This window comes from Centroberyx gerrardi, chromosome 4 (assembly GCF_048128805.1).
Source record: "Centroberyx gerrardi isolate f3 chromosome 4, fCenGer3.hap1.cur.20231027, whole genome shotgun sequence".
NCBI classification, from domain to species: domain Eukaryota; kingdom Metazoa; phylum Chordata; class Actinopteri; order Beryciformes; family Berycidae; genus Centroberyx; species Centroberyx gerrardi.
This window is the reverse complement of record NC_136000.1, coordinates 21,593,540-21,608,498: the sequence shown is the minus strand read 5'-3', so window position 1 is coordinate 21,608,498 and position 14,959 is coordinate 21,593,540. Positions and strand designations below refer to the sequence as shown.

General features: G+C 43.3%; 1 protein-coding gene across 1 annotated transcript in view; it reads left to right on the top strand.

Annotated features, from left to right (window-relative positions):
* Positions 1-14,959, top strand: part of osbpl5 (oxysterol binding protein-like 5) — a 48,820-nt gene that overhangs the window by 7,273 nt on the left and 26,588 nt on the right. Inside the window, exon 2 of the mRNA XM_071895093.2 lies at positions 4,055-4,116. The gene's annotated coding sequence lies outside the window, so the exon portion shown is untranslated. The remainder of the gene's footprint in view (positions 1-4,054; positions 4,117-14,959) is intronic.

The following is a 14,959-nucleotide window of genomic DNA, read 5'->3' as shown; positions in this document are numbered from 1 at the left end:
GGTCCAGAGAAGTTCATCATCATCATCATCATCATCATCATCAGCAACATTGTTAGTTCCCAAGCAAGTATTGTGATGTAGGGCCAGTTTTAGATGGGTGCTGTTGACTCTTGGTCCCGTGTCGCTAGTTCTCATACAACAGCTGTCTGCCAGTTTTATTCTGCCAGCCCAGAATAAAACCTAACGGCACAGACACTGGGCCCCAGGGGAGGAGGACATGGGATGAGCAATAATTAGTCTGTAAGGCATTTGAGTGCACTTACTGTTAAGTGCCCTTAGACCCAGCGTCATTCCTTAGAGCACTAATCTGCTGCCATTAGGAACAGCGAATGCTCACTTTGTCTCCCTGTGTCCCAGTCTTCTGACTGTTCTGTTGTTCATGGAGGGAGAATGATTAAGTCATAGTCTATTTGTCCTCCTAGTGGCTTGGCCTAGCTGGACAAACAACCCCTGTATACCCAAGGCATTGACTTTGACTTGTAAATATCGACCTACATTATCCACTTGAATTAGGGCCTATCAGATGTAGGACCAAAGGAAGGAGTTAGCCTAATCATCCACAAATTGAAAAGGCTCACTTTCTAAACAAACACTGACCTTCTCATATTTGACTTTTGAAGGTCTTTTGACAACTGTCTACCTTCACAAGAAAGCTATGTGCGGCCTGCTTCGGCCTTGCCTAAGTGATTGCATCAAACTAAGTGGGCCGAAGGACATAGATGGAGATGAGGGCGGCTGGATGAAGAGGGAAGTGGAGGGGGCCGCTGATGAGATGCTTGACTTTTAAAGGCTTTTTTTATAAGCAGAGGGAGGTCTATAATCAGTGCCTGCCCTCAACCATGGACTGTTTGGTGCTCTCCCTGCCTCTGTCCATCCCTTCACCTCTCTCATTAAGCTAAAGTTCAGTACCCCACATCCCTTCCACGTCTCTTATTAAAGGTGTGGAGTCACCACTGCCTCATTAAGGAAGCGTAAATGGGGTCTGGGAAGAAGCCTCAAGGGAAGGACATGGATGGGAAGTGGTGGTGAACCACCCTATGGTGGGGAGATGGAGGATAATTTTATGGACAGAGGTAGATAACATATGGTGGGAAAAACTGACATTTTCCCCTGCTTCTAAATTCTTTATGAAGCATTTGTCTATCATACATTATACTGTCAGGGCACTATGGCTGTGACCCTTGCAATCTATACACTACTCATTATTGGTTGCTTGTAATGTGGGTGATCTAGGAATTTAAGCTTATCCCTGTTGCACTCTTGTAAGTCACTCTGGAGCATCAGTTTAACACCTAAAATGTAAAAGTGAGGGACAGAGACAGATATTTACCCTTTAGGGAAAATAAGTATGCAGAGGTAGATGAACAGGGAACATTTATGGAAGTTAAAGGGAGGTCAAAAGAAAAATAGAGAGATGGAAGTTTACTCTGACAAACGCACAACAGGACTGTAAATAATGTAGATAATGTAATGTAATGTACAGATTTGGGTATACAAGGACTTGATTTATTACAGACAGCTCTGGGTCACTTGGCCTAAGTTGAAGACATCAGTAAAATCTCATCTCAAATGTTCAGAAATCAGCTTATTGTTCATCTTGGTACTCTGTCATTGTGTCTATTTATTCTGCCTCAGTTTTTAGCAGCTATATTCTCACATGGAGCAGCCAGTTCTAGCCCAAACTTATTATTCATGTCTTCCCCATTGTTTCCCTCCATTGAGCCTCAGACACAACTATAAATCAGTGGCCTGCACTCTCTGATCTAAAACCCCTCCTATGAATCACTTTTGGCTCTCTGGTAGGAAACCGTTGGCTAGCTCACAATATTCTGATGTAATTGTTATGTTATTTGCTTCCAGAGAAGCATACAGTGTGTTATGTATGCATGTGGCATGATTTCTACCAGCTACCAGTTCTCAGGACTAGCTTTGCTTATCAGTGTCTCTTGCTTGAATTTTATTTGGCCCAGTTACTTGAAGATTATTTTTATGGTAACTTAATATTATTGGACAGCATAGTGGAGGTTGGCCGAAACGCAATACAGGTCATGAGCTGAATGCAAATGCACAGCGTCACAGCTACGTGGCATGCGTTTTAGTCCATTGCACTGTGGGATGGCCCCAGGCCCAGATACTTCAGAATCTGGTCTGTGTGAGGAAATGTAGGACAAGCCTAGACAGCTACGCCTAGGAGTGTCTATGAAAGAGTAGTGTTGGGACCCAAGTGCTACCGGAGTCCTTCCCTCCAAACCACGTCACATTCTGGGTCACAATGTCTTCCTCTTCCTCTCATGCTCCCTTTTTTTTCATGCACACTCACTTCCATGTGCACTCCACCTCTCTCATGTCGTCATACGTGGTTGACATCATACAAATCATACAACAAAAACCAGTGCTGCGTGATTATTCTGCCCAGTACTATGTCACGACTCTCTCAGCCCATCTTCTTGTCTTAAATTACCCCTTCCTTCCCTCCTTCCCTCCTCCCTCTATCTTTCTATTTTCTTCTCCTTGCTTTCTCTCTTTGGCTCCTGTCTCCTCCCCTCTCCCTCCCTCTTTGTCTTTCTCCCTCAAGCGCTGTCAGCTCAGGGATTCTCTCTCAGTTCACTTCTTATTTAGGTTAGATGTACTCAAGTGTTATTGCCTGCTCCTTTGCTCTGCAGTGGGATTTAAAGGCACAGATTCTGCCCCTGCTACCCAGACCATTTTACACTCTTTGGTTTGCTATTAGATCCTTGACCGGTGTTGACCTGAGAGATCCAGGCCAAGTCATCTTTAGATCTACTAGAATTGTGATGAATTATGTGAAGGATTCATTCAGTCATGGGAAAACCTTGGAAAACTCAAAAGGTTTTGAGTGTAAATTTGTCAGTAAATTCCTATTCAGTCAGTCAAGCTTTCTTACCTGTAATGATCCAAGTACACACTTCCTTGCTACATGTTCCTGATGAAAACATTCATACTGTATTGTAACATAGAGACAATCCTCTATTGTTCATATAAATATTTCTTCAAGCCTATATTGTGGAAGTAGTTATTGAGAAGTCATATAGATGTGTAAAAAGTGTGTGCAACTGTTTCCCTGCAGCAAGATGATGCAGTACTGAAATATTGAGGTTTTGTGATTGCAGTATTGCATTTGTGGAAGTGGTTTCACGTCTGTTTGGAATGATATGAGTGTATTTGGTGTATATTAAGGGTATGTGTGTGTGTGTGTGTGTGTGTGTGTGTGTGTGTGTGTTTTGTTTTTTGGATTTGTGGCTTATCACACATCCCAGCTGTTCCAGAATGCATTGTTCTTTGCACAGGCAGGATTAAGCAGCATTTCAAGGGAGAACAAAAGTGAGACAAGAATGGGATTTTGAAAACAAAATTTCAAGCAGGCAACAACATAACATGTGTCCAATATGTCCAATTAGAATGCGAGTCAAAATTGTAAATGTAAATGAGCAGGGGACATCACCCTGCCTGCAGCAATCAACCCGCTCCTTTTCTCACTTCAGGTTTTCCTGGATTTACCTCCAACTAGGGTGTGTGTTTGTTTAGTGTGAGTAGTGCTCTAGGTGTGTGTGTGTGTATACAGTTGGCTGTAACTGCTGCTGTAGTTCTATTGACTCAGTAAACACTCTGAATAGAATCCTGTTTCCTTCCATGAAACGGTATTAAAAATGGCGCGCCATCAGTCATACTCACTGTCACTTTTAATGACTTTTTTCAGAGCCTTATTGTGCACAAATTGGATTGGATCTTAGCATGATAGACAGCTAAAGCAGGTCTGTTGCCCTAATCCTACATTAGCTAGCAGCAATTGACTGACAGTGTTGTGTATGGCGGTGGTAAACAGGCTGTGTGTTTGGCCCAGAGAGACGTTAACGGCTCCCTGGCTTGGCTCCCTTGGGACGGGGACTGGGTGGGGCCCCTCCCTCTCCAGCACAGGCTATGGTGGTGTGACCAGGAGGAGCATGGGAAGGAGGGACAGAGGGAGGGAGGGAGTTTGTCTGTTTGTACTATGTGAGTTGGAGTGAAACCTTACTCTCTGTTTGTTTCTCTGCAGGTGAGACAGCCTGCTCCAACCAAGGCTTCTGGATGCGGTGTCTCCTGCGGCTCAGGTGAAAGGTAAGCTGAGCTCACCTGCTGGCCTACAATTTAACGGTCTTAATAATGCACCAGCTCGGTTAAATGGGCTAGATATCTACTTTAGGTTGTGGTAATTCTAGGCTGTGATGCCTCACATGTAGATTTCGTACATGGGTGTGCTTGTTTTATTTTTGGGCCTGTTGTCTCTCAGGTGTCAGTCCACTTTCAGTGTGACATGGATGCAAAAGCACATTGGTACCCCATCTTGCCAAGAGGGGTGACTCACTTTTCGAGCAGGACAGAGAAATAGAGCATGTCCCTCAAGGTGTGTAGTACATTTACTTTCTATTTGTGCCAGGTTTTTATTGAACTTGAAATGCATTTCCCTTCTGCAGCTATTTGGATCACGGAAATCAGTTAGGGCAGTAAAGCTCACGTTGGTGCTCCTTTGATGACCATGTTTCCACGTGACTGATTGTGTGTCAGTGTTGCAAAGTTGGAACAGAATGCGGCCGAGAAAGTAGAGAACCAATTTGACAGAACTGAGATCTGCAGCGCACAGGGTGTGTCACATGCATTTGGCCTAGAAGGGAGTGAGTGTTTGGGGTTGCACAAGGACAGCTGGCTACAGAATGGTACTTCAGAGATATGTAAAGCCCTAAAACAGGCAGTTTGCCTGGAGTACATGTTCTTCTTTCATACAGGGGTAGAGAATGTGTAATGACTAGTTACTATTTCTTTTTTACAGTCTCCCATCATTACTACAGTGGGTATTTTGGTCTCTCCTGGACGGAGAGCGTTGCAGGTTCTTGGTCCATGTTGGTTAGTTGTATAAACAGTGCTGGAGACAGCCAGCTGTTCAACACATCTGCTTTTTGGGTCTAAAGATGGAAACCAGGTGTTCATATAACACTAGTGAGCAGACTCTCATTCAAATGAATTAAGCCTACTTACAATAAAAATGTTCCTGTTGGTGTGATGGAATCATAATAATAGTAAAGCCAGGGACATTGCATGTGTTTTTGGTGTCTCAGCTCTGTCCTGGTTAGGTCAATGAGAGATTTTGCTTTGCTATTCCTCACGGCCCTAAGATGGTAGCAGGTTATAACTGTACTGTGGTCGTTGTGAGAAAGCACCACTTGCCCGCTCATATCAGTCAGGAAGTGTTTACATTCAGCTTTGGCCAGGCTGTTTATCTTGGCATGTGAAGCAGTGCGATCTGTTATGAGGTTTAACAGCAAATTACACATTAACCAGGCAAGATGTCTCAACCTGTACCCGACAGCTCACACCCAGGCTACTATTGTCTCATTTTTGTCTGTCTTAGCATACACACCCACGCAGATTCTCTGATTTACTACGGTGTTGCGTTCCCTTAGTGTGGAGCTGAGATAAGGGTTATAAATACTTGGGCGACTGACTTTGGTTACATAGTAGGGCTGGGTGATGTGACCTGAAATCCATATCATGATATATTGTCACATTTACCTCAATGACAATAAATGAAATGATAATTTGTTTATATTTTGTTTATACCACTACGGGACTCAAAGGGTCGCCAAAGACATCAAGTTTCACATTCTGGTAACAGCTTTAAATTAAAGGAACAAACACACTGGAGGAATGCATTTACCGAACATGCTGACGTGGAAAATTGGGTCAGTAAAAGATACGTGGTGTTGGTTTCGTTACATTTTCGGTATTCATAGTTCCCATGGTGTCACATGCATTTCCTACCAATATGGTGCTGTACAATACACACAGCTCATTGGCTGTGTTTGTCATTTGATTGCAATCACTTGTTAATTTATTACAGTCACCCGTTATTTTCCCACCAAGATGACCGTGTGGTGATGTAACAGAATACTATGAATACTGCCCACCCCTATTACATAGTACTGCTTATCGGTCCTGCCTTCCATTTATAATGCTCAATATTGTGCACACAGTGTCCATCTACTGGATATATTGGAGTTCATAATGTTCATACACTTTGGGTCAACAGATGGAAGATGGCTTAATTTCTGTCCACATGTCCAATCTATCACGTCAGCACTGAATCACCCTGGCTTTGTTTGTCTTAATCACCCTATAGCAACAGTTTGAAGTTACTGCTGAGCTCGTGATTGGTTTACAAAAGTGCAGAGAGTAGAGAATTGTCCTTATTCTATATCTAATGACACCACCGGCTCAACTTTACACCTTTCTTTAACTGAATGAAAAAGGCGCTGTGAGGTGCTCGCTGAAAATCACACACTTCACTTTATCTCTTGCTCTTTGTCTCACACATCTGATGGACTTCATTCTTGTTTTCTGTCACACTTCTGATTTAACTTCTCTCTCCGTTACAGTGAGGTCTGACAGTTCTATGAAATGTTAAAATGTGGTCTTTCTGATGAATAGGCAGCTAACCAATGGGGAGTGGAGAGTCTGGGTTCACTGCTGAGTAAATTTCAAAGACTAACTGCACCCATGGCTGGCTGTAGAGAGCAGGGTGGATGGAAATATGGAAACTGGGGTTAATGGTGGAACTGCACTCCTTTCTATATTTAATCAGTCCTAATTCTTATCATTTGATCTACAAGCTACTTGATTTAGCATTGCATATCCTGGACACTTTAAGACGCAGGGAGAGGAATAATACAAGGCTATGCGTGGGTCGTCGTCTGAATTAGCATAAGCCTATATGTTGTAGCTGAATGTTAGCTTAGCGCCTGAAACACTAGTCATGTGTTTAGGGTTAGGAGTCTGACCTTGGAATAATAAAGCCAAAGGAAAAGTACATGCAAGATGGATGTCAGGCAGAATAAATCTAGGATAAGTGCTAAATTAACACTATATTTGTTACTAATAATGCTAAATAGCTTCTGCACTGGGTATTGTAGAACTCCATTCACAGAAAACATAGAGTAGCCTATTCTGCGGTCCCTTTTGATCAGCAAAGCAAAGTGTAAATTAATGAGCTCAACACTGAGGCAGCCAGAGTGAGATTTATGTTTATTCATTGTGTTTCTGATGGTTGGAGAGCAGCTTTATCCTACTGTGTGTTTGATCTGAGAGCCGCTCTGTGTATCAGTGATATGAGGAAACCAATCAGGTCTGTTCTGTTCCTTCTGAAACGGCATAATGACAGCAAAAATAGCACACCATTTCATATACATGGGCCTCTGCAGTGACAATAAACGATGCTGATTTTAGGCCAGACTTTATCTTAAAGATAATTCTGGTTATTTTCAACCTGGGCCTTATTTGCCTAGTTTTGTCAACATGACGATTGATTGTTGTTGTCACTTACTTCACTGTAGACCTTTATGTACCTCCAGTTCACCAGCAAAGTAAACAAGGAAGTGTGTGAGCAACATTAGAAAAGTATCAAATGGACTATTATAACTGAAATGTGATAATTGTTTGATCACAGCTATTTAAAGATGTGTAACTGCAGTGTGACTTTATTGTGTTGAAATGATGTGTTTTAAGCAGTTTTTGGGTTCAGCTGTTGGAGATTGCTTTGGCCCTCTTGGTGTGTGTTGGAGAGCAGCGCTCTTGCCAAACTGGAGGAATGTTAAGCTCTACAGTGATGTAAGTGATGAAATTTTGAACACAATCAATCGTCATGGAAAACAAAACTGGAAAATAGGGTTGAAAATAACTGGAATTATCCTTTAACTCCTGAAGTCCTAGTTGTGTGCCTCCTCATCCTTCTGGCTATATTTGGACCTGTACACTCCCGGTGCTGTAGCATCTGTAGGGGAGCCCTTACTGTATGTTGATAAGATCCATCTCCTCTTTCTCTCTCCTCATATTGAGTTGCAGGTCTGTTTATTTGATTAGCACTCAAAGGCTGCTGTCCAAGATAAGCCTGTGTATCTGTCAGTGAAAAGCCTGTGAGCTGCTGCCAGCTTCTATTAAAATGTCTGTCAGAAATAGGGTGGATGAAGGGAGAGAAAGGGGGAAGGCGGACAGCAACAAAAGAGGGAGGATGGACGGGATGCGAGAGGTCTGTATGTTCACCAAAACCGCATTGATTGCTACCTAATTAATACTGGTGGACAGTAGGTGAACAAAGGGAAGGTGTGGGCCAGTGGTAAGGCTGGTAGCAATGGACAGACACAGCCAGAGTGATACCTTGATGAGGTGACGGTCACTAAATTTACCCAGTGTAGAACACAGTCCATAAAGCCGTCCTAATGCAAGTCAGGCAGGCATTTTAATATTATTTGCGCTTATCATTATTGTTCAGTTAACAGGGAAGTAAATATTTCAAGTAGGCAAATCTTGCTCACCATATTCCAGTTGACCCTAGATGTTTTAGGCAGATCATTATCATATCTGTCACAACAGTGCTTGTTGCTGTGCATTTTTGATAAGGATTAACCATCGGACAAGAATGAGCTGCTCTGATAACTGCCTTGACAGGAGCGTAACTGGAGCACTGTGGCTGTTTAGCCATTGGATCTATAGAGAAATCCTAGCCCCATTGCATTGCGTTTATTTAGCCCGTGGGCTGGCTTGTGACATGACTATCAAATGACTACTTGGACAAAGGGCTGAACTTGCACTCTTAGTGGGGATGACCCAATTACTTTCCACTACTTGTTTAAAAAATCATGAGAGAGCCTTGTTGTTGCAGTATCCATTTGTCTGGCTGTGTGTGAGAGCGTCCGGAAGTCCAATACGGCTGTGGTAAGCCAGCCTTCCTTTTGGGTGTTTTTAATGGAGTTTCTTCTTTCCCAGATAAGAGAGGCTGGCTAGAGAGAGAGCAGTGCCCTGAGGTCAGCTTGTTCTCTCTCACAGTCCCTCCCTCTGAAGAGCAGTTGGAGGAGCCTCCATGCTGAGATCAGAGGTGGGAGGAGGGCAGCTGCTCATGGCTCTAACTACTAGGCTATCTAAGTTCCCTGAAGATGATCTCAGCTCCGCTCAGCTTGAAAGACAAGGGTAGATTGGAAAAATAATAGATGAAAGCTTTCTGATGGCAAGCCTGACAGTCAGCTGGTTAGTTGGAATGAAACATTGTAATAGGGTGGATGGACCTCATATTTTTTTACCTTATCTAAAAGAAATGCTCAAGATAAGATTGGAGTCAAGCCAGATGAAAACTGTACTCCTTTAGACGATGTCTCAAGATGAAACTGATGTTATAACATCCCCATGAAACTCCTGCTTGCTTTTATATGAAAACATGTGTCTAACTTACAAAACTTCTGTGTTTATAGCTGCAGTATTTATTCAGTTTTCTAAATACCCACAAAGTATTTTGGCTAATAACCAGCTCATTGGCTGATTGGCAGGCAGAATCAGCAGGTGTGGGTTGCCAAGCATTGCAGAGAGACAATTGCGACTGTCCCTCCTGATAAAGGGCGTAATTTGCTAAAGGTTGTCAGTGAGCAGGCCCAAATAATATTTTGCAAATGAAAGTAAAATGACCTCTGCACAGCTTGGGCTTCTTCTAGGTTCTGGCAAAGTACAAGAGAAGACAAAATAAAATTTTATTTTAGAAAAGATGAAAAACAGTCATGGTTCTCTCATCTTTGGCAAGTGGTCATGGTTTAAGTGGGATAATACACTCTGAGGTGTGTTTTTAAACGATTTTAATGGGCTCCATGCAGGAAGCCACCCTCTGCTTCCCATTGGGTGGCTCTTAGCTTGAGCATCATTCATTCCTGTCATTTAGCAGACACCTTGTCATCTATTATCCCTGGCTTAATGACCCTCCTTCTGTCCAGTCAGGATAGGCAGCCTACAGGACTCTGCTGGCAGAAAACCCCGCACACCTCCTTTCTTTGCAGCAGACAGACAGAAGAGCCCTGCCCTCACCACACTCGATCCCCTGGGGCCCACACTACACAGCCCATAGCCTGTGCCGGCTTAATCAGACACAGGCTCATTTTCTCTTTCTTTTTTTCTGTCTCTCTCGCTATCTCTCCCTCTCTGCAGCCTCCACGGCTTATTATTCCCTTTTCCGCCACGGAGGTTTTCAGCTCTATAAAAAGGCCTTGTCATGATGTAACAGGGCCTTTAAATCGCCGCAGAGACTGGAAATGGAGCAAGAGAGAGAGTCTAATTTGCATAGCCCTTATATATAATTCAGAGTGCAATGCGATAACTAAAATTGGCTGATGCATTGATTTTTTTCTCGCTTCAACTTTTTCAGCCTTGAGAGTGGAAATGGAGGAGTGGCATTTAGAGCTGAAGGAAGGGTAGATGTGGCACGAGGCTGCCTTTGCATGAACAAAGGCTTTGTTCTTCCACGTGAGGTCCAACTTGAATCTTTTTGTGAGACATTTTAGTAGAGGTAGTGGCACGACACGCTGTTGACTGCTGAGCCGCTCCACTGGGGATTAAGCGCTTGCTCAACGGCACTTTGTCAGGAGTTGATTTGGGTGGAGAGGAAGTTACTCATTCACCTCTTCCAAACATATTTTACCAGCCAGTGCGGAGATTCAGAGAAGCAACTTTGGTGTTAGAAGCCCGCTTCCCATTGGCACTTGAGAAAGAAAGTCTAAAGAAAGGCTCTTTTTCACGCTACATTTAAGCTATCACTTTGAGTGTCATCACAGTGCCCCTCCTCCAGTATTTGTCCTCCCATCCCACTGCTCGTCCATCCTTCCATCCATCTCTTCCCATCATTAGTGATGCCTGATGTGGAGCTGCTCTAACAGACTGTGTGCTATGCTGATTGAATGAGCCTTCACCCCTGACCCCTGAGACCTTGTGGGTCAGCGTTCAGTTCAACGTTCAGCCACACAGACAATCACCACCACCTTTCTCAGGAAGCATTTAACTCTTCTGAAACTGATGGACTCAGACATGGACTTTGTTTAACTTAACCCTTGCTGAATATGTTGTCTGAGCCATTTGTTTTCTGGTTAAAAGAGAATCAAACTTTAGGCGAAGTAGGTTAGTGGAAGAACGTTTGTATGTTTTCTGCCGGCCAGTCTGTCTTCTAATCTCTCAGTCATTCCAAAAGAAAACATCCAGTTCAAATGAAGTACAAAAAGCCTAAAGTGGGTGTACTTCACCATTTTTGTTGCAGCTGAAGTGAAATTGAACTAAGTGGAAAGCGGAACTTTTCATAGTTCTTTGACTTTTAACAGTGATGAGTTGTACTAAGGTCAGTACAGAAAGGGAAGTGTTGCATAAAGCTTTTCTTGCTAGTAATTCTGGCATCGTGGCTCACTCCAATGAAACACCCAGGTGCATTATTGGTAAAGTATTCAGGGTTTTTCCTGGCTCAAAAAAAGGCTTAAGTTGTGCCTGAGTGCAGCCGGTCTGGCTTTATCATTGCGGCTAACTTAACACCTCCTGCGGTTCCAATTTTATTCTTATATAGACGCCAGTTTTGGCATAGACTAACATAACAGCATCCTAGTTGAGAAATTCCTTAGCTTTATGAATCCAATTTAATTAATTTTTCCATGGTTGAGAGGACCAAGACAGGTTAGTATGAATTCATCGCTTAATGTGTTTGTCTTTTTAAGTGCCTGGGTTCTCTTCATTTGATTCCATGAAAAACGATTGCCATGATTAACACAATTTTTAGATTGAATCAAATGTCATTATGCTATGATAAATCAGACATGTACAGAATCTTTTTTTTCCGTGTTTCTTTAGACTTATTTGGGAAACAATAAATGAATAATACAAATTTGTCAGCTTAGAACATACAATAAACAACAAACAAAATTCTTCATCTGGATAATTAGAACATACAATAAATGAACTAGTCCCTCAGCTGTGTAACTAGAACATAAAAAACCCAACTTACTCAGGGATACATGTACATAGAGCAGTGCTTAGTGACTTTAATCATTTTTCTTATGTTGAACATAAAAGTAATGGAATCAATTATTTTCAGGAAAGCTTGTGGCCGACGCTGATGTTGTAGCCGTTGTTGTGTGTCAGATTGGTCAGTGCAGCTGTGTAGTGGTAGCTTGCCACTGGCTAGAAAGATGTCTGCCTGTAACTGCCTGTTACTTCCGACATTACCTCAGCTTTTTGCCATCATTCACCACTCGTGCCTTCAAATGTTGAAATGTCAGAAATTGTACGCTTCTTGTTATAAACACAACTTCTACACTTTGACTCACTCCACCTGCCACCCGTGGCTCCAACTGGCTTCCTCCTGTCTCTACTGATAGAATGACAAGCGCCCTCCGTTGGTGGAAGACTTTATCATATTAACAATCCACTCATAAATAGGCTTTTATTCAAACGCAATTTCCGAGCCGATTTAAATTAAATTTTCACAATTTTCCTTAGGTGGCTCAAAACTACCTTGGCCTACCCAAGATTTTACAGTGCTGGAAAAACTCTGCTCTTCCTAAGACTAGGCTAAGTTGCCTAGTCTGGCTCGCACCCAGAATTGAAGTTGTCTGTGTGTGTTTGTGTCTGTGTCTGTGTGTACGCCTATATGTGTACGCATGCATGCGTGTATCTGCTTGTTGGTGCGCATACACCTGCAGCAAGTACTGTCAGATCTGTGTCTCTAAAGCTGCAAGGTACATTCCATTGATAGTGACACAATCCTGAATAGTGTGAAAGTGGCACTATACTTTGAGTGTCCTTGATGCTTGGAGAGAAAGAACAGCATGAAAATGGAAGTGAGAGAGGGTACGTGTCAGTACAAGTTAAAGTCATAGCTGCAGCCTCTCAAGGTACAATAATGACTCATTCCTATTAGGCTAGGTAACCGTGTGTGACACTGAAATGACAGTGCACAATTACTTTCTGAGCTCCTCTGACACTTTTGCAGTTCAGTCTGAGTGGCTGTTGGTTATAATTAATTGGCTAAGTAAACACAGCCTTATTATTGTGTGGTCCTGTCTTCCATGTCCTTGGCTGTGTGTATGTATGTGTGTGTGTGTGTGTGTACACGCGCATGTGTGTGTCACACTCATGTGTTTATGCATGTGCATGTGTGTAAACAAAAGGGCCTTGATTGGCAGCACCCCCGGGCCCAGTGCCATGGGCTCAGCTGGGCTAGGCCTGCTTTAAGCTGGCCCTCATGGACAGCCATCCCTGGCCTGGATCCAGCTGTACAGACAGCCAACTGGCTTGTTCCATCTACCTGGTCAGACATGGTTCCAGTGCATGGCTCTGGCCCTCTTTTCATTTGAAATCCCCTCTGTGAAGATGACTATGAACTGAAGCGCTGAACATTTTAGAGATTCACAATGGCACAGCATCAAGTCATCCAAAAGAAATAAGTGCTCTGCTTTTTATCTTAGTCTTTTCCTAGCTAGTGTTGTTACATTACTGCAGCTGTATAGTTTATAATTTAACGATAGATGTCAGTCAGTAAAGCAGGTCTGTGGATAGTAATGACCCACAGGGAATGGACTGTCTTGTGAGTGGTGGTTCCTGGAATAATATTGGACTCTGCTGCCTTGAAAGGTGGATCATAATAACAAGCACAGCAGTTTTACAGGTTTGATGATCATTAAAGGTTTCAATTCTTATCTAGCAAGGGTTTCAGTACTGCTACATGAAGACGGCACTCAGTAGAGTGCATATCTCTGCCAACGCTATGCAATTTTCAAGATATGACAGTTCCACATGTCAGATTTTCACCAAAAGTACAGTAGTTATAGTAAAACTTCTTCCATGCCCCATTACCAACTTGTTTCACGACTGTACCTGAAATGAGACACAAAATATGCCTTTTCAAAGCCACTTTTAAGCATTTCAGCCAATTATCGCAACTATATCTGTTCAGTGGCCATTAGGGCTGCCCTTCTACCACATTTTGGAAAAATTGGCAGGGCGGTTATGTCTAAACTGGAAATGAGCTCTCCAGTGCCCCATGTTGTTTGATTGGGTGAATAATGGAGGGTTCGCCTCTTCGTATTTCTGCTGATAGGCACACAAAATTTGAGGTGTTATGGTGAATCTGTTTGGAAGGTATATGCCTTTTTGTGAGAAGTCGCAGCCACCGCCACACCCCCTTTGGCCAACTGGTATGAAAAGTTAGTCACATCTTCTTTCTTCCCCATGACCAACCTTTCCACAAAGTTTTGTGCAAATCCGTTCATAACTTTTTGAGATATCTTGCTAACAGACAAACAGACGGAATGGGGCAAAGACATAACCCCTGTCCAGCTCCGTTGACGGAGGTAAATATGGGTTTTGAAAAGTGGTTTCTGGTGGTCTAACTGAGCTTGAATTTTCAGAGCTTACCCCAAACCAACCTCTGAGCTCATTTCCCACCCTCCCTGTGGGGAATTTTAGGTCTCATTTTCTGTCTGTGTTTACTTTGCTATTTCCCCTTCCCATCTGACAGAAGCCTCTGTGCTTAGAAACAGGCTGTGTGTACCAAGGGCAGGGAGTGAGCTCCTGCCAGTCTGACCTGAGACACAGAGACCGGTGGAGGCATTCTGCCCAATTAGCCTTCAATAGCCTGCCACCACTGTGTCCCTAGATGTCTTTGATAGAGGGAGGGGGAACACAAGGAGACAGACCTGCAGCCTCACTGATTACTGTCATCCATCTCTCCCCAGCTGGCTTGTGATCAGAGAGCTTCTTCTCTTTTAGAATAGCAACAAGTATTACCTGGACAAGCTGATGTTTTTATGTGTGTGCGTGCCTGCGTGTGTATGTGTTCACAGATGTGACTATTGAGTTATTAAATGCAACTGACCTGTGGAGTTTGGGTGGTCAGTTGGGTAGAGGGAAATGGGGAAAAATAGATGAGGTGATGCGATTAGAGGCAGTGTGGTGATGTTGCTGCAGCATTAGGGAGGGGCATGCTGGGTGGAACAGGATGGAAATAGTGGGTTGCAGAGGGGCAGTGAAGGGTGAGAGGTGATGTGGAGGCCTGCAAGGCTACAGAGGGGGTTAGGGTTTAGCGTGTCTGGCTACAGTTAGGCAGAGAGAGAGAGAGAGC